At 41.1% G+C, this 20,986-nt stretch overlaps 1 long non-coding RNA gene across 2 annotated transcripts in view; it reads right to left on the bottom strand.

The window, feature by feature from the left end:
• The window catches only part of LOC120099257 (uncharacterized), a 118,396-nt gene that overhangs the window by 85,187 nt on the left and 12,223 nt on the right, over positions 1-20,986 (bottom strand). Inside the window, exons 2-3 of one of the 2 annotated variants that reach the window (XR_005498330.2) lie at positions 20,049-20,294; positions 19,477-19,586 (exon numbers count right to left, since the gene is read on the bottom strand). This is a non-coding gene — a long non-coding RNA (uncharacterized LOC120099257). Of the gene's footprint in view, positions 1-18,413; positions 20,295-20,986 lie in introns of those variants that run through there. The other variant, XR_010061442.1, reaches the window with a different exon arrangement.

The raw sequence follows: 20,986 nt of genomic DNA, 5'->3' as shown, positions 1-20,986 counted from the left end.
GAGAGGCAGTATCACTCTTCAGCATGTTGTATGGTTTCTATATTGCATCTTTTGTTTCTTATCTTCTTGAAATAAGCTCTTCAAGGGCATTTTCTTCCCTCCTGTATCCCAGGAGTCTATGCTACTTGCTTCATGTTAAATAAATGAAAGAAAGTAGTACTCGTCTTTCACTTGAAAACTCCATGACCTTTGTGGAAAGATACTGGGACAATAAGTGACAATTAGCCCTCATTGTCAACCTCACATAATCTAGAATGACCTGGAAGAAGGGCCTCTAGGCATATCTATGAGGGATTATCTTTATTATGTTAATTGAGGTGGCAAGACACATCAACTGTAGGTGGCACTGTTCCCTAGGCAGGGGATCCTGGGCTATATAGGAGTAGAGGAAAAGACTTGAGCACTAACAAGTGTGTGTACATCCATTGTTCTCTCCGGACTCTGGTTGTAATGGGATCAGCTGCTTTAAGTTCCTGTTGCATTGACTTCCCCCAACGAGGTGGACTGTACCTTGAGCTGTAAGCTAAAATTAAACCCCTTCTCCCTTAAGTTTTTCAGTGTATTTTATCAGAACAAAAGAAAAGCAACTAACATACAGTAATTCTTTGTGCACACATCCAACTCCACCCTCATGAATAGGGTATTGTCTGCAGGGCCCCTAACATCTTTACATAAGAATAGCTAGCATCTGTCCAGACTCTGTCAGTCTTACTTCTGCTTGTGAAGACTTAGAAGTTGTCAACATGAAAGACTCAAATGCAAATAATTCTCATTGAAAATGTTTGTGGTGTCCTGTTCTTCTGTCCTTCCTTTGAGCCTCTAGACCAGTGGTTCTCAACCTTCCTAATGCTGTGACCCTTTAATACAGTTCCTCATCTTGTGGGGACCCCCACTCATATCATTTCATTGCTACTTCATAACTGTAATTTTGCTGCTGTTAGAAATCATAAAGTAAATATCTGACATGCAGAATATCTAATGTGTGACCCCCAAAGGAGTCACAACCCATACATTGAGAACCACTGCCGTAAACTGAGAGGCAAGCCAGAGGAGTGGCTAGATTCATCTAACCCATTAGCTCATTAAGTGTTATGATATCACTCCCAGAATATGTCAAACACCTTACTTTTCACGGTGGATAGATCATGTAGACCAAATAGCAATTAAAGCAAAGCTGTAGACCAGTTGGATCCAACAGACATGTTCAGAACACTCTATCCAACATCAGTAAAACAATGATGCTCCTCAACTTACAGTGCTGTTACATTCTGATGTCCTCATTATAACCTGCAAATGCCACACAAGTCAAAAATGAATTTAACATATGTAACATACTACACATCTAATTTACCTTAGCTTGCCATAAGTTTGCTCAGAACACATTAGCCGACTGAAAGATCCCACGCAGAGAGACCCTTTCTAAAGTCGCGGGAAATCGCGGACCCCAGACACAGAGAGACCATTTTGGATGTAATAAGCAAAGGCGAGGTTTATTACGGAGATCTATTATGGGGATCTCCGGGTCAACACGTATCCTGCACAGGAGACAGAGGTGTCGACCCCGAAGCTCAAAAGTCAGGGGTTTATATAGGGAAGGCTAGGGGGTTTGGCACGGTTACACACAATTGGCTAATTTCTGGCATGGCTATAAGTGATTGGCTCATTTAAGCATAGCAGTGAGATTACAGCACAGCAGGAGAATATGTATTGACTGGAGCATACAGGATTTTAGAAGCTAGGGGCGTATCAGGGTTTGAAGGACATCTGGTTAAGGTGTGACTCTGAGTAAGCTGGGGGAGGTGCCTTTCTGCCAGATGGTTTGGGTCAGTCCTGATAACTCGGGCTGGTTCCTGCATTCCTTTTCTTTATCTTTATGGTCTGTTAGTCCTAGCGGCAGGGCGGGGCTGCCTGGACTTGCTTTTCACAATGTTTAGGCCTGAGTCTGTGAATTTTGAAACTTACTCTTTTAATTTCATATTTTTAAACCTTAAATCTGTATAATTTTCCTTTCATTCCCCTCTTCTTCTACTAAGTAATTCTAATCTTAGAATTTTGATATCAAATCTCATATTTGGTTTCACCAGTTGTCCTAACTGACTGGTACTGTTGTCTCAGAACCATCAACCGCACAGCACCCATTCAATTTTTTAACAAAAGCAATTAACCTGTTTGTCACGCAGGGGCCAAAAATTAAAACCAAGAAAATTATTAGTAATGGCCCAGCTATAGCAGAGAGTAGGGTAGTCATCCAGGGAGACCGAGTGAACCAAGACTCAAACCAACCTTGTTGAGCGTCTCTATCTTTTTGTAGGAGTCAAACCTATTAACTAGTTTCTTTAACACACATGGACCTATAATCAGAAGCAGAAGCAAAACTAAAAAGGGTCCTATAAGGGAAGATATCAGAGTAGTCATCCAAGGAGACCTACTAAACCAGCTCTCGAACCATCCCTGATGCGCTTCTCTGTCTGTCTTTTGTCTAACCTTTCTCTAAGTTTATTCATGGAGTCTTTAATTACTCCTGAATGGTCTGCATAGAAGCATCATTCTTTCAGTGTAGCACACAGGCTCCTTCTTTAAGGAATATCAGGTCTAATCTCCTATTCTGAAGGACTACCTCTGAGAGGGAGGTTAGTTATTCTTGGAGGTCAGCTAAAACGTCTTTCACTCTTTTTATATCTGAGTCAATGGCAGTTCTGAATTCTCTATAAGCCTTGCATTGCAGGGCAATGGCAGATGTCCTTGTGCTGCCCTTGCAGCACCTAGATAGCCTTAAGTAATTCTCAACTCTTTTTTGTCTTACTAAGTCTTTAGCATCAGGATTCCAATCTGGACACTATCTAAACCTACATACCAAGGTCATGACTAGCTTTTAGAACTTCTAAACTTATACAGATTGTGATTCCTGAGGCACAGTCCCAAGAAGTGTTAGGAGTACTGTACTAACATATGCAATGTTACATCATTTGTAACAGAAATCAAGCCTATCCTCACACCTATCTTGATAGAACCCAGGGCAAACATGAAATTAAGTCTAGGGAGCTTTTTGAAGATCTGAGTTTCCCTCTAGGTCCCAGCTCTCAGCCCCAACAGCTAGTACACAGCTGGTGAGGGCTGAGAACCGACGGCTGTCACGGTGAATTTTGAAACTTACTCTTTTAATCTCATATTTTCAAACCTTAAATTTGTATAATTTTCCTTTCACCAGCCATTGAGCAAATTCATCTAACACCAAGCCTATTTTATAACAATAGATTGACTGTTTCTTATTGTTTATTGAATGTTATACTGAGTGAAAAGAAAAACACAATAATGGTATGGGAGTGCCTTATCTAAAATGTGTACATATGTATATGTGTGTGGTGTATATGCATGCATGGGGACACACATTAAGGGTACATATGCATATAGGTATGCAAAAGCATATGGAGTCCCAATGCTGACATCAAGCGTCTTCCTCAGTCACATGCCACCTTATATATCAAAAATCTCCTATAGTGAGGGTCTCCCACTGAACCTCAAAATTGCCTTTTTTGGCTCATCTGACTAGCCAGATTGATTTGCTGTCTTCAGTTCCCATGAGATGAGATTACAGAAGGACCACGCCCACATGGCTCTTAAGTGAGTTCTAGGGATCTGAACTCCAGTACTCACATTTGCATGGTATGGTAGTTTGGATGAGAATGGCCTCCATATGCTCATACATTTGAACACTTTGTCCCCAATTGGTAGAACTGGTTGGGAGGGACTAAGAGGTGTGGCCTTTGAAGAGGTATATCACTGGGAGCATGCTTAGAGGTTTCAAATGACTCGTGTGATGCTCGTGTCTTTCTCTCTGTAGTTTATGGTTGTGGATTAAAATGTAAGCTCTCACAGGTACCTTTGCTCTGTCATAATAGACTCTAATTCTCTAAAACCACTAGCCAAATTAATTGCTTTCTCTTATAAGTTTACTTGGTCATAATGTTTTATCACAGCAAGAGAAAAAATAACTAAGATACATGGAAAGCATTTTATAAGCTGATCCATCCTTGCCAGCTCTTCTTTATCAAAATTTTAAAGTTGAAAACATCAAAGTTGAACCATCATAAGTCAGGGTCATCTACACACATTTTTCTCAAGTGTATACAGAAAATTCACAATAGATCATAGAATGGGTCATATGGTGCTTATAATGAAAATGCCCCCCATAAGCTTAAGGATGTGTGGACCTACTGGAAGAAACATGTCACTGCAGGTGGGCTTTGAGGTTTAAAAAAAACTCATGATGTTCCTAACTCCCCCTCCCTCTCTCTCCAGTTTGTGATTCAAAATATGAACTTTGCTCCCTGCAGACACACCTTCGCTTCTGCATCTAACTTTAACCCTCAGGCACTATAAATCCAAATAGACTCCCCTTTCCTACAAATCACCTTTTTCATGATGTTTTATCCAGACAATAGAAAATCAACTAATACAGGCCACAAAACAAGTTTCAACAGATCTGAGAAGGTAGAAATCATATGACATTTTCCCAACTACAATGCTATAAAACCAGAAATCAATAACTAGAGGAAATTCTAGAGGGAAAATAGAGGAAATAAAACAATGCATTCCCGAACAACCAACTCATCAAAGAAAAAACCAAAAGGAAAATCAAGATGTATGTTGACACAAGCCAAAATACAACATCAAATCCTATGGATGCAGGAAAAGTAGTTTTAAGTATGAAAAAGGAAAGCTCTCTAGCTTTGCATCCAAAAAGAACCTGAAAAAGAACTAAGCTCAAATTAAGGAGAAGGAAGAAAATACCTATTAGAACAGAAAGAAATGAAAGATACTCACTCCAAAACAACAGTAGAAAGGATTAATGGAGTAAAATGTGTGCATGTGCGCGTGTATGTGTGTGTGTGTGTGTGTGTGTGTGTGTGTGTGTGTGTAGAAGATAAATTGAGGGCTGGGGATTTAGCTCAGTGGTAGAGCGCTTACCTAGGAAGCGCAAGGCCCTGGGTTCAGTCCCCAGCTCCGAAAAAAAACCAAAAAAAAAAAAAAAAAAAAAAAAAAGAAGAAGATAAATTGAATGGACAAACCTGCAAATGAAGAGAAAAGAAGTTTTGAGAAATAAAATTATAAATCAAAGAGAAAACAGCACACTTGTCTACAGAAATAAAGAGGCTTACGAGACTACCATGAACAAGTGGAAACTAACAAATTGAATAACCTAGAAGAAACAGATAAATTCCTAGAAGTGTATAATCTACCAAAGCTGAATCAGAAAGACAAAGGGAAGCTGAACAAATAAAATTAAGAGTTCGAATTAGTGAACATAACCTTTAACACACACACACACACACACACACACACACATACACACACACACACACACTCCACCACCAAAAAAAAATAAATGAAAGGCTCATGTCAGAAATGGTGAGGCATGCCTATAAACCCAGCACTTAAAGGATAGATGTAGGAAGTTCAAGAGTTCAAGGTCGTCCCTTGGCTACAGAGTTTGAGAACACTCTTAGCTACATGAGACCCTGTCCAAACCAAACCAAAAACAAACAAAAAAACCAAACCAAAAAAAACCAAAAAACAAAAAACAAAACAAAGCAAAACAAAAAACCCAAAAACAAACATGGAAGAGAAGGCAGAAAGAATGTAAGAGTCAGATAAATGGCCCTGGGTTCGGTCCCCAGCTCCGAAAAAAAGAACCAAAAAAAAAAAAAAGAGTCAGATAAATGACATGTGGAACACTTTTCCTGGCATAAGGTGGCCACTGCCCTCTCAGCAGCTGTTAAGGATCTGCGAGAGATTCTTTCACAGAGGAGGAAAATGCTCACGATGCCCTAAGGACTTATCGGTAGCTAACAATTGCAAAGAAGGGGAGGTGCATGAGACCAACCGGTCTCTGAGGATCTACAGGGAGTTAATAGTGGCTGTGGGAGGAAGGGACATTTTCTTGAGTGATCTAATCAGTGATAAGGTGTTCATGCTCTCATAAATAATTCCTCAGCACGTAAATAATGTGCTCCTGTATGCAACCCTAATTAAACTCATTAGGTCACACAAACATGCACACAAGCAAAACCAGGAAAGTAGGACTACTTGAGAAGAGGAGGGGGATCAGTGGGAGAGGAAAGGGAGGTAAGGCAGTGTAATGGGGGTGAATATGCTGAAAATATGCATGTGTATGGAAATGTCATAATGAAACTCCTTTTCATGTATAGCTAATGTATGCTATTGAAACTTATTTGTAAAGGAAAAGGGGAAAATAAATGGTGATGATTCTGCAATGGGAAACAAGATCTTGGGATAAATGCACTTAGGAGTTCCTTGATACATTATTCCTGCTAGACAAAACATGGAGTCAACCTAAGTGTCTGTCCACAGGTAAACAGGTACAGAAAATAAGGTGCATGGGAGCCAGAGATACTCCAGTGAGGAAGAGCTCCTATTACTCTCCTAGAGGACCCACGTTTGGTTCTCAGGAACCCTGCAGGAGGTTCACAGTCACCTGTAACTCAAGCTCCAAGGGATTCAATGCCCTCTTTGGACTCCTCAGGTGTTTGCACTCACATGCACATAGCCACATATAGACACACAGACACAGGTAAATGTAAAATGATGAAAATGGTCATTCAAAAAGAAAATTATACGTGTGTGTGTGTGAGAGAGAGAGAGAGAGAGAGAGAGAGAGAGAGAGAGAGAGAGAGAGAGAGAGAGAATTATCATAGCCTCTATACAGAGAGGGAACCCCTGCCACTTTCAGCAGCATAGATAAACATGACTATCATCACACTACTATACAGAGTCTGAAAATGGCCAAGCTCACAGAAGCAGAGAGTACACATGCAGTTAGCAGGATATGGGAAGATGTTAGTCAAAAGGTGCAAACAGCTCAGGAATGTCAGAAGAATCAATTTTAGAAGTCTAATGCACAGTAGGGTAAGGACAGGTGACAGTCTGCATTCTTGGCATTTGATCAGTATGCAGATCTCAGTGCTCTCATTACAAAGAAAAAGGAACTATGGGAGGTATTAGATATGTTAATGACCTTGATAGTGGTGATTATTTAAGTTATGTGCATAACAAATAATCAAGTTGTAAATCTTATGCAAGTACAATTAAAAACCAAGCCAGGAATGGTGACACACACCTGTAATCTCAGCATTCCGGGAATTGAGGCAGGAACACAGTGAATTCAAGGCCAGCCTGGGTTATACAGTGGATTCTAGGACAGCCTGAGCTATTATGGAGTGAGACAATGTCTCAAAATAATACTATGAATATTAATGATAGTATTTTTTTTCAAAATAACGGGCTGTTCACATAACTTAGCACACATAAGGCTCTGGGTTCAATTCTTAACATAAGCACCACCACCATCACCGCCACCACAACAACAATAACAACAACAACACCAAAAACCTAGCCAGTGATTCAATAATGTAATCTCATTATTTGGGAGACTACAGTAGGAGGAGTGTCACAAGTTCAAAGCCAGGGCTACATAGTAAGTTATATATTTATGACCAGTGTAGGCTACAGTGACCCAGGCACTTTGTCAACAATAATAATAGTAATAACAAAAACAATAATAATAGGAGTATTTACATTTCAAAAATAAATGCTCTGAACTGGCAAACACAACCTGTCAAGATATGCCAAGTCTCTGTTACTCAAGATTTAGAAAACAAAACCAAGGCTGGAGAGATGACTTGGTGGGTAAAGCATTTGCTGTGCAAGCATGGGAACCAAAATTAGAATGTCTAGAACCCATGTAAAGCCAAACAGAGCAGCACACATCTGTAATCTCATTACTCCTACAAGGAGACGGTTAGCTTGCAGACCAGCTAACCTGGCATAAGAATGGGGACAAGGGGGGCAGGGGGAGAAGAAACAAGATGGAAGGAAAGGGCCAACATCCAAGGATGTGCAAATTTGGACAAATGAGCACATGAGCACACACACATGGGCACAAAAGAAAACAAAAACAGTATGACATTAACAATACGGAAAGATAAGAAAGAGGTAGTCCTTTCACTTATTCATTAAATACTTATTAAGCAGCTAGGGGCAGACACTGCTAGAAACTGTGAGTATAGGATCTCTAGTCCAATGTCTGAGTTTAAATACTTTATTTAAGGCTGAGAATGTAACTCTGTGACTAGAGCTCATACATTATCACATACAAGACCCTGGGTTTGATCCCCAAGCAACAAAACTGAATAAAACCAAAGCTTTCCATAATAGCCCTAGCATGAATTTACATCAATTAGCTTATGTTTTTCTGCAGAAGAATCTAGCATGCTGGCTTCAATTATTAGACACTATGAGTAGGCATATTTCTTTGCCAGTCAAATAAAAAGCACAAAGGATTTATTTTAGTAGCCCTGCATGAAATGGCTGTTAACCCAAAAAAACAGATTTGGAAGAAAACTCTGACATCCTAAGAAAAGCCAACACATTACAGTCTTATAGTAGAATTAGTGAAGGATTTGGCTATTACCAGTTTGGCCAAAACCACCCACAAAAAGATTAGAAATCACACACACACACACACACACACACACACACACACACACACACACACCCCAGAATTGGCCTCTCACTGCTCCTTCTGACCTTCTGAACTGATATTAGAGTGGGATACTCTGCTATGAGAATTAGACTGGGAGGCATCTCTCTTGTTTCTTATTTCATATAGTGAAAACTGGGCCTTTCACATATCTTCCCTGATGTGGTGCACTGCCTTTTGAGAAAACCTCTGCTCTGTCCATTTTGCAGATGAAAAAACAAAGATTAGGAGAATCAAGTGACTCTCACAGGTAGAGTTCGACTACAGGTACTGGTACCAGCATTTAAAACCCTAAGTCACCTGCTTTGAGGTGGAATATTTGCTGCTTCTTGGTTAATAGAGATTTATTATGTACTTCTAACAGACAAGTTTTAGCTATTTCGTTCTATTGGAAGGGCACTGTGGTCAAAGTTTGTGTCTTAGGTTTCAAATGGCCTGTACAGTTCCCACAAATAAGGTGCTGAATCCCAAAAATAAAGAGTACTTCTTCCTAAAATACTGGATCTGTCTGGGGGAACAATTGAAAAAGTCAGGTTTCCTGAATATATGCTATTGTCACTAAAACACAGTCTCCTGGATCTAAAGCATTGTTAGGGGCTGGACAGAGAACTTGTTTCTCTTCCAGAGTGCCCGCATAGCATCTCATAATGGTCTGTAACTCCAGTTTTGTAGGATCTGATGCCCTCTTCTGATCTTCATAGGGACCAGATGCATATAGTGCACAGTCACAGACATGTAAGCAAAACATCCCATATGTGCAAAATAAAATAATATTAAAACATTAAACAAATTTTGTGACTGAAATAGACATTCTGAGAAGGCAGGTAGTTAGTAGAGTGCTTACCCAGAATGCAAGAAGCCCTGGGTTTGTTCCCTAATGAATATAGGCCTATACTTCCAGCCCTCCAGAGGGGAATCCAGAGGATAAAGTGTTTGAGGTCGTCTTTGGCTACTTAGCAAGATTAAGGCCAGCCTGAGACAGGAGACAATGTGTCACAATATAAAAGTAAATAAATAAGTATCGCTCTAATTCTAGTATCAGAATTGAAATTGTTCTTTGTTCAGAAAGAGAATCAAGAGGGAGTTTTCAGGATTTTACTGGTTCATGGAGTAATCCTTGTGTGCATGTGTATGTGTATCCTTAGAATTAAACTTAGGGCCCTACACATACTAGTTTTATGTCTGAGCTATAGTCCCAGCCCTGGGATTATTGACAAGAATAGAAATAGCATCAGTGGCAGTGGAAGAGAATGAGCAAAGCACATTCTTCACTGCATTTACGTTTCTTGAGGTGATAAATGGGAAATGATGAAATAGATAAAACTCAAAGGAACACTAGACAAATTAATCTAGTGTTTATGACAATTTGACAGAGGAATACTAAAAATGCTCATATTTTTGTCTATGTTAATAATAATATGGTGCAAATATCCTGAAACAATAAATACCCAAAATATTCATAGACTGAATTATGGACAAAAGAGTCGTGTATTTTCTCCCAGTGCATTGTAAGAGCACTAGTCAAGGAGAGTGGGCTTCAGCTACTGCTATAGTCTGAATCTTAATATCTTGGGAAGTATGAGCTGGTGGGACATATTTAGTTTATTGGAAATGTGATCTTGCAGGAGATCGCAGGAAACAAGACCTTCCCTCTTTTTCTGCTTGCTTCCAGACAATAAAGTGAGCAGTTTTGCTTGGCTCCACACCCCCAAGAGGATCTACTCTCACAAGGCCAACTAATCATGAACTGGGAGCTCTAAAACTGTTACCCAAAATAAAGCATTTCTCTAAAACTCTTTGGTGTTTTGGTTATGGTAACAGAAAGTTGAGTAACACAGATACAAACAATGATATAGATAGTGAGTTTGAGATCAGCTAGGTTTACATAGTGTGTCCAAGCTGGTTTTGTGCGTCAACTTGACACATGGTAGAGTCACAGAAAGGAAGGAGCCTCAGTTAAGGAAATGCCTTCATAAAGCATTTTGTCAATTAATGGTCAATGGAGGACGGCCCTGCTCTTGAATTGGTTGTGCCATCCCTGGGCTGATGGTCCTGGGTTCTGTAGAAAGCAGACTGAGCAAGCCATGAGGAGCAAGCCAATAAGCAACTCACCTCCATGGCCTCTGCATCAGATAATGACTCCAGGTTCCAGCCCTGCTTGGGTTATTGTCCTAACGTCCTTCAATGACGAACAGCAATGTGGAAGTGTAAGCTAGATAAAGCCTTTTCCTCCCCAACTCACTTTTTGTTCATGATGTTTTGTCACAGCAATAGAAAAGCTAACTAAAATGTAGTGAGACAACATCTCAAAAAAAAAAAAAAAAAACCAAAGAAACAAACCACACAGATGATGCAATGAATGTTAGAAGCTTGAACGAAAAGACATTACATATGTTTTGTAAAGCTCAAAACAAAACTAAAATTGTTTATGAACACATGTGCTAAATTTGTTTTAAAGGGGAAGAGTGTAAAATTCAGAATAGTCATTATTTTCGTGGGAGAATCAGAAATTATGAAGGAGAGACAGCCTCTGAATGTTCATATTTTAATATTCTTCACAACCTGCATATTTATTATATGCCGTATTTATTGCTTTATACATAAACTATCATCTGGTTAAAAAAACTTTTAAGGAAAGATATATTCCCTGCCATCCTATTGTGGGGCAAATTCTCAAACAATCTTAAGAATGAGTTGGGGGTGTGGTTCAATGGTCTAGCACTTGCCTAGCATGCATAAGGTCTTAAAGTCAATCTACAACCTTTGGGAGAAAATACTTAGAAACAAATCTAATTTTTCATGATAAATTAAAGATGTATAAGAATTCAGAGACTCAGTGCTTAAAAATTCTTACTGTTTTAGCAGAAGACCTGAGTTTGGTTTCTAGCATCCATGTGGCAACTCACCAATATTTATAACTACAAACATCAGAGGATCTGACTCCTTCTGACTTCTGAGGGCTCCTGCATGGAGGCTACACACACACACACACACACACACACACACGTATGTATGTATGTATGTATGTATGTATGTATATATCACACACACATATATATGTATGTATGTGTGTGTGTGTATATATATATATATACATATATGTGTGTGTGTATACTATATACCCAGGTGCACACACACATAAAGTTAAATAAATATTTAGAGAAAAATATTTGAGATGCTTTAGACACGGTGATGTATGTCTATTATTTCAGCATTTGGGAAGAGAAGGCAAGAAGATCAGGAGTTCAAAGCTAGCCCAGGCAACAGAGGGAGACACACACAGAGAATGCATGCACAGAGAGAGAGAGAGAGAGAGAGAGAGAGAGAGAGAGAGAGAGAGAGAGAGAGAGAGAGAGAGGAGAGAGAGAGGAGAGAGAGAGAGAGAGAGAGAGAGAGAGAGAGAGAGAGAGAGAGAGAGAGAAATTGAGAAACCAGACATGCAGGGAAAGTCTAAATTTTGGTGCATTGGACCAAAAGACATTACTGCAGCTGGCCTTTAAAGCTCTCTGCTGACATAGTGGTTTCTGACCATCCCAAATCACCCTTCCAACACTGAGCTGGCTCATGTTATCCCGCTATCCCGCTCTCTACCACCAGATAAGACCATTTGACAGATAGATTAATCACTTCGAGAAGTTATCTTTTGATTAGCCAGAACAAATCCTCAATCTGGAACACTGGCTAGGTAATTTTCAAAGCTGATGCTCCAAGGTAAGAGTTCATAAAATCTAAGGGAAGCCTTTGGGGTGCAAATTTATAATTGAGAGTTTCCCTGAGAACAATTCCTCGCGTGGTTATGGTCCATTTTCAAGGAGCTGTGAGACCATTTGATGTGTTGACTTGCTTTTCCATCCTTCTTGTCCATATGTTAGTCTCAGGGTCAGTGAAAGTGGAAGGAGACATTGGTCAAGAGGGAAAAGTAAGTGAAAACAGGAAAGGGGAAGTGGAGAGAGGAAGGGAAACTGTGTGAAAAGAAGGAGGGGGCAATAAAGAGAGGTAAGAGGAAGGCTAGTGGTGATGGATTTGGGGATAGGAAGGAGGATCAGTAAGTCATGTGGACTGAGTAAGTGATGACATTTACATAAAATATCTCACTGCAGTCTCATCCTTGTGAGGAAGATCATGAAGCTTTGACCTGACAAAGAGAAGTTCGAGACAGCTGGCATGTGGCTCAGTGGTAGAGTGCTTGCCAAAGTCAGGCTTGAGATGAGCCCCAGGCTTGAATTGCTAACAGCAAATGAGAGGGGAAAGGAGAGCCTTAAAATCACAGTCAATATATGATTTTCTCAGGGTTTCCACTGCTGTGATAAAACTCCATAACCAAAAGCAACTCGGAGAGGAAAGGGTTGATTTGGTTTACAGGTTACAGTCCATCATTGACAAATGTCACAAAAGAAAATCAAGGCAGAAACCCGGAGGCAAGAACTGAAGTGCTCTTTCAAAGGAGCCTAGTTTGACTTCTAACAACTACATGATACCTCACAACCATCTAGCATTCTGGTTTCAGGAGAACTGGCCAAATAACCTGTCCCTGGCTCATTCTGACCCCAGAGAGGGTATCACCTAAAAATAAACAAGGACAGTACAGCCATGGCTACGTATGAGTGGGATGATAAACTCTCTCTCTCTCTCTCTCTCTCTCTCTCTCTCTCTCTCTCTCTCTCTCTCTTTCTCTCTCTCTCTCTCCCTCATATCTTTCCTGTGCTCTGATCAGAATGTCTTGCAGTATAGGTAAAGTCCCTGTCTGCAGCTGCTTTTCAGTGTTCACTGGTGTCCAGGCCTTGAAGAGAAGGAGAAAACAGGAGCTTTCAGCCTTTCTACACAACCATCGCTGGCTCCCACTGCGGGTGAGCAGTCACAGGGAGGCAGAAGAAACAAGGCACAGATGATTCATCATCTGGAGTCCTGCCAGGAAGCATATGGAACACTCCCAGAGGTAAGTGATAAGGTTTTATAAAGAACTCTCTAGAAGGCGAAGGCTAAGGCTGAGGGAAACAAACAAGACATCCTGAAGTATTGTGGGGTTAGCAACTCCCAAAAACGGAGCTCTAGGAGAGGGTGGCCCAGATACCACAGCCATCAGTATAGGAATAAAAATGACAACTATGGGGATTAATTTTCCTCTGAAACAGAGTCTCACTGTGGAGAGCAGGCCAGCCTTGAGCTCACAGAGATTTGCCTCCATCTCTACCTCCCACGTGCTGGGATTTAAAGGTGTTGCCCTTCCATGCTTGGCTATGATGTCTAATCTTGTCAACTTGACAGGATCTAGAATCACGTGTTTGTGAAGAGATTTCTACATTGGGTTAACTGAGCTGGGACGGCCCTACTCCAAATGGTGCCAATATCCTGGGGGCTGCAATTCCAAACTGAAGAAAAAAGAGAAGTCAAGCTACATGAGAGAATTCATCCACCTTAGTTAGTGACTGTGAATGGGTGCAGTGTGACCAGCTGTCTCATGCTCCTGCTATCGCATCTCCCCCGCCATGATGGACTGTTCACTCAAACTTCTTTTTTTTTTTTGTTTTTTGTTTTTTGTTTTTTTTTTTTTGGTTCTTTTTTTCAGAGCTGGGGACCGAACCCAGGGCCTTGCGCTTCCTAGGCAAGCGCTCTATCACTGAGCTAAATCCCCAACCCCCCCCCCTTTTTTTTTTACTTTTTTTTTTACTTTTTTTTTTATTAACTTAAGTATTTCTTATATACATTTCGAGTGTTATTCCCTTTCCCGGTATCCGGGCAAACATCCCCCTCCCCCCTCCCCCCTCCCCTTCCTTATGGGTGTTCCCCTCCCCACCCTCCCCCCATTGCCGCCCTCCCCCCATAGTCTAGTTCACTGGGGGTTCAGTCTTAGCAGGACCCAGGGCTTCCCCTTCCACTGGTGCTCTTACTAGGCTATTCATTGCTACCTATGAGGTCAGAGTCCAGGGTCAGTCCATGTATAGTCTTTAGGTAGTGGCTTAGTCCCTGGAAGCTCTGGTTGCTTGGCATTGTTGTACATATGGGGTCTCGAGCCCCTCACTCAAACTTCTTTAAGTTGATTTTGTCAGATAGTCTGTCAGAACGACAAGAAAAGCAACAGCCCACCAAGAGGCAAGGCAGGAGACATAATATACAATCTGCCATTGTCTCCTGTACTTCTGTAATGTCCTGTGGGAGCTGTCCATTGCCACAAAGCAAATAAGCCCAAAGATATGGTCTGTGAAGCAAGGCAGAGAGGGATGGAAAGTGGACACAGAGGGGCAGAGAGAGAATAGTCAGCATTATCATTGGAAAATTATGTGTCAGCAAGAACCTAGCCATGAGGATAGTCATCACAGTATTGTTTATAAAGGCAAATATATGGAAATTACCTAAATGTTAGACAGGGAAAAATATCTATGATACTCACAGGGGCGAAAGAGGCTGTCTTGCCTATTTTTATATGTAAACTCCAGCAATTGGAATGATGCCTTCCACAGAAAATACTCATTAAACATTGAAAATGAGGGTGTTGGGGTATGTTTCCTGACACAGAAAAATGTTGAAGATACAATTTCTAAAACAAAAAGAAAAGGTCACAAAATTATGTGATAATGATCCCATTTTCCTTCTGAGCTTGCTACATGCATAAATACAGGATGATTGTTTAGGCAAGTGATAGAATGACTACTAATGTTCTGAATGAACAAGTAACACTGTTTTGTTTAGGGTTGGTGTGTGCATATTTGTTTGGTGTGTGTGTGTGTGTGTGAGAGAGAGAGAGAGAGAGAGAGAGAGAGAGAGAGAGAGAGAGAGAGAGATTTGGCTTCTGACTTTTTTGTACTATACAAAGAAAGCTTTGGTAATCAAATAATGCATCTTTTTCCTCTCTTATTCATAAAACAGTGTTTGTTTTCTTCTCTGTTTCCTGTGTCACCCCTTGCTCCATAACCTTGAGAGTGGCAGCAGCAGATGGTGGGGCAGGCATGGAGATGGAGAGAGGGGAGGGAATCCCACCATATGGAAATCATGACTCATGGCTTTCACATCTTGCTGAGTGCCCAGGACCAAAATACCAAAGAATGCCAGGGGCCTAGGAAAACCTGCTGTTCCCAAGGCTGCAATCCTAGGAGGCTTCCCATGAGATTACAGGCTGAAAGATGGCATTAAATGATTTTCTTATTTTTTTTTTTTGGTTCTTTTTTTCGGAGCTGGGGACCGAACCCAGGGCCTTGCGCTTCCTAGGCAAGCACTCTACCACTGAGCTAAATCCCCAACCAAATGATTTTCTTATTTACTCATTAATGCTTTGACAATTCTATATGTGTGTATAATGAATTTGAGTCATAGTCTACTGCTCCCTTATTCCCCCCACTCCCACTGAAACTTTTCTTTTTCCTAACAAGCCCTCTTCCTACTTTCTTGCATGTTGATTTTGTTTTTGTTTTGTGACCCACTGAGTTTAATTAGGGTTGCTTGTGTGAGCATGCGTGGGGATTATTTACTGACTCATGGGCAAGTTACCAGTGGCTACATCACTGATGCTACCCCCAAAAGCCATTAACTGTCAATAGCTCCTCAGGGACACTTGAAAGTATTTTTAGGCTGTATAGGAAGCAAGATAAATAAGCAGGAAAGAACATCGCTGCTGGGGAAGATGTCTCATTACCAAGTAGCAGAAAGGAGAAACATTCAGCTCCTGTGTAGCTTTCATCTCAGCCATAAATAACACTTTCCCTTTTTCCTCCTCAGTTGCCATCATCCTCATCCTCATCCCCATCATCACCAGCAGCATCAGAAATGTTACCAGTGTACCACATTCCCCAAAGTACCACCATTATCATTAGCTCTGTTCCCAGTAGTAACATTCCTGAGAACAATAAATACGGCATCTGGGTGTATACACTGGAACACTATGCAGAGGGCCCTTTGTAGCTCAGTAATCTAATCAAGATGAATACATTATTATCAAATGAGGAGGTAACATGATGCTTACAGGCTAATAGACTAGATGAAGAGTTTATGAAAAATTTTAAAGGAAGTGTAGGAACTTCAAACAATATACCACCTGATATGCTTATACACGTTTATTTGCAAATTTCACACATTCTTTTATTATAGCACAAGGTTATATGCATGATGACATACACATAAATTAAGATCTTCCTCTGCATATAATGCATATAATCTTCCTACTGCACGATCAGTAGTCTTAGAAACAGACTTCGAAAGGGAGTCGGAAACAACTATAGAAGATTATATACGGGTGCAGATCAAGCCTTGGGTTTGGATTCCTAACCGAGCCCGAAGTCAAGACATTTAAGGGGAAAGTACACTACTGTCATTCCAGTGTACCATCACCGGTGACCTTGAGCTCTAGTCATTTAACAGGGGTGGACTGAGCAATAAGTAACATTTAAACAAAAGCTAACCTTGACAATCACTGAAATGTACCAGATGGTTCCCCACTCTCGCTACTATTGCTGTTCAGCTTTTCTGTATTAAATTACTGTATTTTCTTTCTAGGGAATTCTTGGAACAAAAAAAGGGTTTCAGAGGGCAGAAGCAGTATGTGCCTGTTCCCATCACATTTGGAAATTGCTTTAATACCAAGGCTGGCAGAAATTCTCTCAATTATCCTGGAGAGTCTGCTTTGCATCCCTAGAGAGACCTGTAGAATACTTTGGGTTTCTGGTTATTACCAACAGAAAAGATGGGAGGAAGGAGGAGGCATCCTTGTTGAGTCTCCAGTCTAGTTTCCTTTCACAACTCATATACATTGATGTCATCGCTTTTGACCAAATTAAAAATTGTAGATAGAAACTGTTGTCACCAATGAATAATACCCTTACACACACACACACACACACACACACACACAGACACACACACACACACACACACACACACACAGCACCTCTCAGTGTGACAGCTTTATGGAAAGTGATCTGATGACGTTGGAACTCAGAAAACAATACTCAGAGGATGGCACTTTGTTATGGTGATGCTTCACATGGAAAGAGTTAGAGAAGCAGCAGCTATAAGGATGGGCTTTCTCTTTAGTTCCCCTAAGTGCCTAACGGCCAGAGCTTCCAGAAGATGTTCAGTGGCTTAGAATCCCTTCCTCTAATGTTTGATCAACAAGAAGTAGTTGACAAATGTGGCATAAAGAAAAATTAGAGTCGGCACCGTATCCACAGCCCAGATAGATTTTGTCCCAGATCACTGTCTGTTCCTGAGGACCCTTAGTCACATTCAAAAGTCATTTACTCCATCTCAAAATTGCCTACACTCCCACCACTTCCTTCTCATCTATGAAGTGTCAGTTGGTTATGAAATAATCACTTTACTGTGATGGTCTCATGTACGTAACCAATTCGCCTGGCCTTTCCCCTGTTAGTCTAGTTTGTTGGTTTCCATAGACTTAAGTGGTGGACTCTTCAGAAGATGGAGAGGTTCCCTCCAATCCCTGCAACAAAGTCAAAAGAAGAAAAACTCCAGAGTCATACAGGCCTCCTCCATCTGCATGTTTGGCATTGAGAAACCCAAGCCACTTCTCCATTATGAAAAGCAGTTGGTGAAATACCACAGAATCTTTTCGGTACCAGCTTCTTAAACCATAAGCCTGCACCCCAACTGAAGTTGCATAACTGAAAGGGAGGGCATAAAAATTTGAGAATATAAAAGGTTTCTGAATACACAGAGACAAAAAAGCCTAATTTGAAACAAGATGAATCATGAATGCAGAGTGTTTCAGGCAGGACTCACGCGTGTTGCATTGCATGGCTTCACTGCAGCCTTGGTTCTAAACAGGCACATGGACATGTCAACACGTCTCATACTGCACATGCTGACACACCATGAGACACAAACGATGCTTCATGAGACATCTTGATTTTGGTTTTCTTTTTTTCTGGTTGAGTATTTTTATATAAAGATTTTTATTTATTTTATATATGAGTACATTGTTGCTGTCTTCAGACACCATCAGAAGAGGGCATCAGATCGCATTACAGATGGTTGTGAGCCACCATGTGGTGGCTGAGATTTGAACTCAGGACCTCTGGAAGAGCAGTCAATGGTCTTAACTACTGAGCCATCTCTCCAGCCTTTGATCTTGGTTTTTGAGTCAGGGCCTCATGTAGGACTGGCTGACCTAGAACTGACTGCAAAGCACTGGCCTGCTGCACGGGTCTGAATGAGAATGCCCCACCTCTACCCTCAGTCCTGTAGACTCACATGTCTGAATGCTTGATCTCCAGTTGATGAAGTTTGGGAAGGATTAGGAGGTGTTGGAGGAGGTGTGTCACTGAGGGTAGAATAAAAGCCTACCCAGACCTGTCTGTCTGCCTCTCTCTCTCTCTCTCTCTCTCTCTCTCTCTCTCTCTCTCTCTCTCTCTCTCTCTCCATCTTCCTCTCTCTCCATCTTCCTCTCTCTCCATCTTCCTCTCTCTCCATCTTCCTCTCTCTCCATCTTCCTCTCTCTCCATCTTCCTCTCTCTCCATCTTCCTCTCTCTCCATCTTCCTCTCTCTCTGTCTCTCTGTCTCTGTCTCTGTCTCTGTCTCTGTCTCTCTCTCTCTCTCTCTCTCTCTCTCTCTCTCTCTCTCTCTCTCTGTCTGATGCCTCTGGATTGGGTACAAAGCTCTCAGCAGCTGTCTGTCTGCTCCCCACCATGATGATTATTGGTAAATCCTCAGAAACTGCAAGCAAGTCCCTTGCTGTAGAAAATTTTAATTCTGACTAGGGGTTTCTACGCCATCTTGGACCATTTAGTTGCCAGATAAAAGACACACACAACCTTTATATTTAGAATAAGCCTTAAATTGGAGCTGGGCAGATATCTCCTCTCTATGCTATTTGAATCTTCTTTCCTATAATAAGATGTTACTATGTTCCATCTGGGCTGTTCTTAACTCCAAGTGGCAAAGCCTAAGGGCCATGCTGTCTTGAACTCACCTAACCCATGGCGACTTCTCTTCCTTCATTTTCTTCTACACCTTAGTTTTTGAGGCTACTGTACACTCTGAATTTCAGTGTCTTCAGTTCACACACAACATTTTCTGCCCCTTAGAGAAACACAAGATTATAGAAGACAGACTTAATATTTTCCTAGTATCACTCCTTAGCATGTAAGTATCCAATAAGCACAATTATGTACTGCTTCATGTTAGAATTATTTTTTAAGTTGCTATTTAAGTTGATGACTTGGGCTTCATTTAAAAAAATAATAATAATCCAAAGGATATCTGGCAAACCTCAGCCATATTCTAACTATTTATTTATGTGAGGCAGGATTCTGAGCATTGATGATTATAAAAACAAAATATTCCTAGTCTAGGGTCCCAGCCTAGAAATAGGAACCAAGAGTGCTTGGTGGGAATGGATGGAATTGGTGGTGTGAATCTGGGGTCCCCACTAGAATACAGGGAGTCAGGAGGGAGAGCAGAAAGACAGGTACATGACATGTCTTCTTCAGGCAGGTTACAGGAATGGGTGGAATATTGTCCCTGTGTGTCCAGGTTTTCTACCTGAAGAGGGGTGGTCCTCAGGTCCCACACCTGTCTGGGTAAAGTTGGCAATGTGACACTTGTCCAGCAGCACATCCTTGTAGAGATTCCTCTGAGCATTATCAGGTTACAGCTCCTCTTCTTAGGTGAAGTCCACAGACAAATCCCCGGACTTCACCAATTTGCTCTTTGAGTCTTGTAGGGCTGGGCAATCATGGCATGCTACCCAGTGGTCACCTTCCCGTGGACCTCCAAACTATGGTCCTGCTAAATAGACACAGTATTAAACTGACTTCTAACAACTTCCATTTCTACTCATCAATTAGCACATTTCTCGACCCTCATCAGAGAAGAATCTTTTGCCACAGAGAGTGATGACCAAGGAAAACTACAACAATTCTGCATCCCCAAAGCTCAGGAATCATCTCTGAGGAAAGGTGGAAGAGTCAGAGGCAATGGAAAGCTACGAAGAAGACAGTGGCTTCTGGACACAGCAGTAGTGACAGTGCGGGCAAACCTGTACATGTTGAAGCCAGATAAAGTCCCAGCATGTAGAATGGAGGAGGGCACAAAACTTCCCATCCGTAGCTAAAGAACTATTGACAAGTGAGAGCCACCAGAAAACAACTAGTCAGTTTTCTTTAAGACTGTGGCCCCTGGTAGGGGAGAGAAAAGGAGAAAGGCCACACATCCAAAAAATATGCGTGCAGCACAATTTGGATTTGATGGCTTCATTATTTTAAGTACGGAAAGTTGTGTGGGTAGGGAGTAGGAGTGGATCTGGGAGGAGTTGAGGAGCTGTGACTACAATCAAAATGTATTGTACCGAATCTCGAAGAATTAATACAAAATTTAAAACATATTCTTCAACTCTGAAAAACATTGAAACGGCTCTATGGCATGCAGTACCATACCTTTACAGCAATAAGCAAACATACCAATCTCATTAGTATGCAAAT

This window comes from Rattus norvegicus, chromosome X, assembly GCF_036323735.1.
Source record: "Rattus norvegicus strain BN/NHsdMcwi chromosome X, GRCr8, whole genome shotgun sequence".
Taxonomy (NCBI): domain Eukaryota; kingdom Metazoa; phylum Chordata; class Mammalia; order Rodentia; family Muridae; genus Rattus; species Rattus norvegicus.
This window is presented reverse-complemented; position numbering and strand designations above follow the sequence as displayed.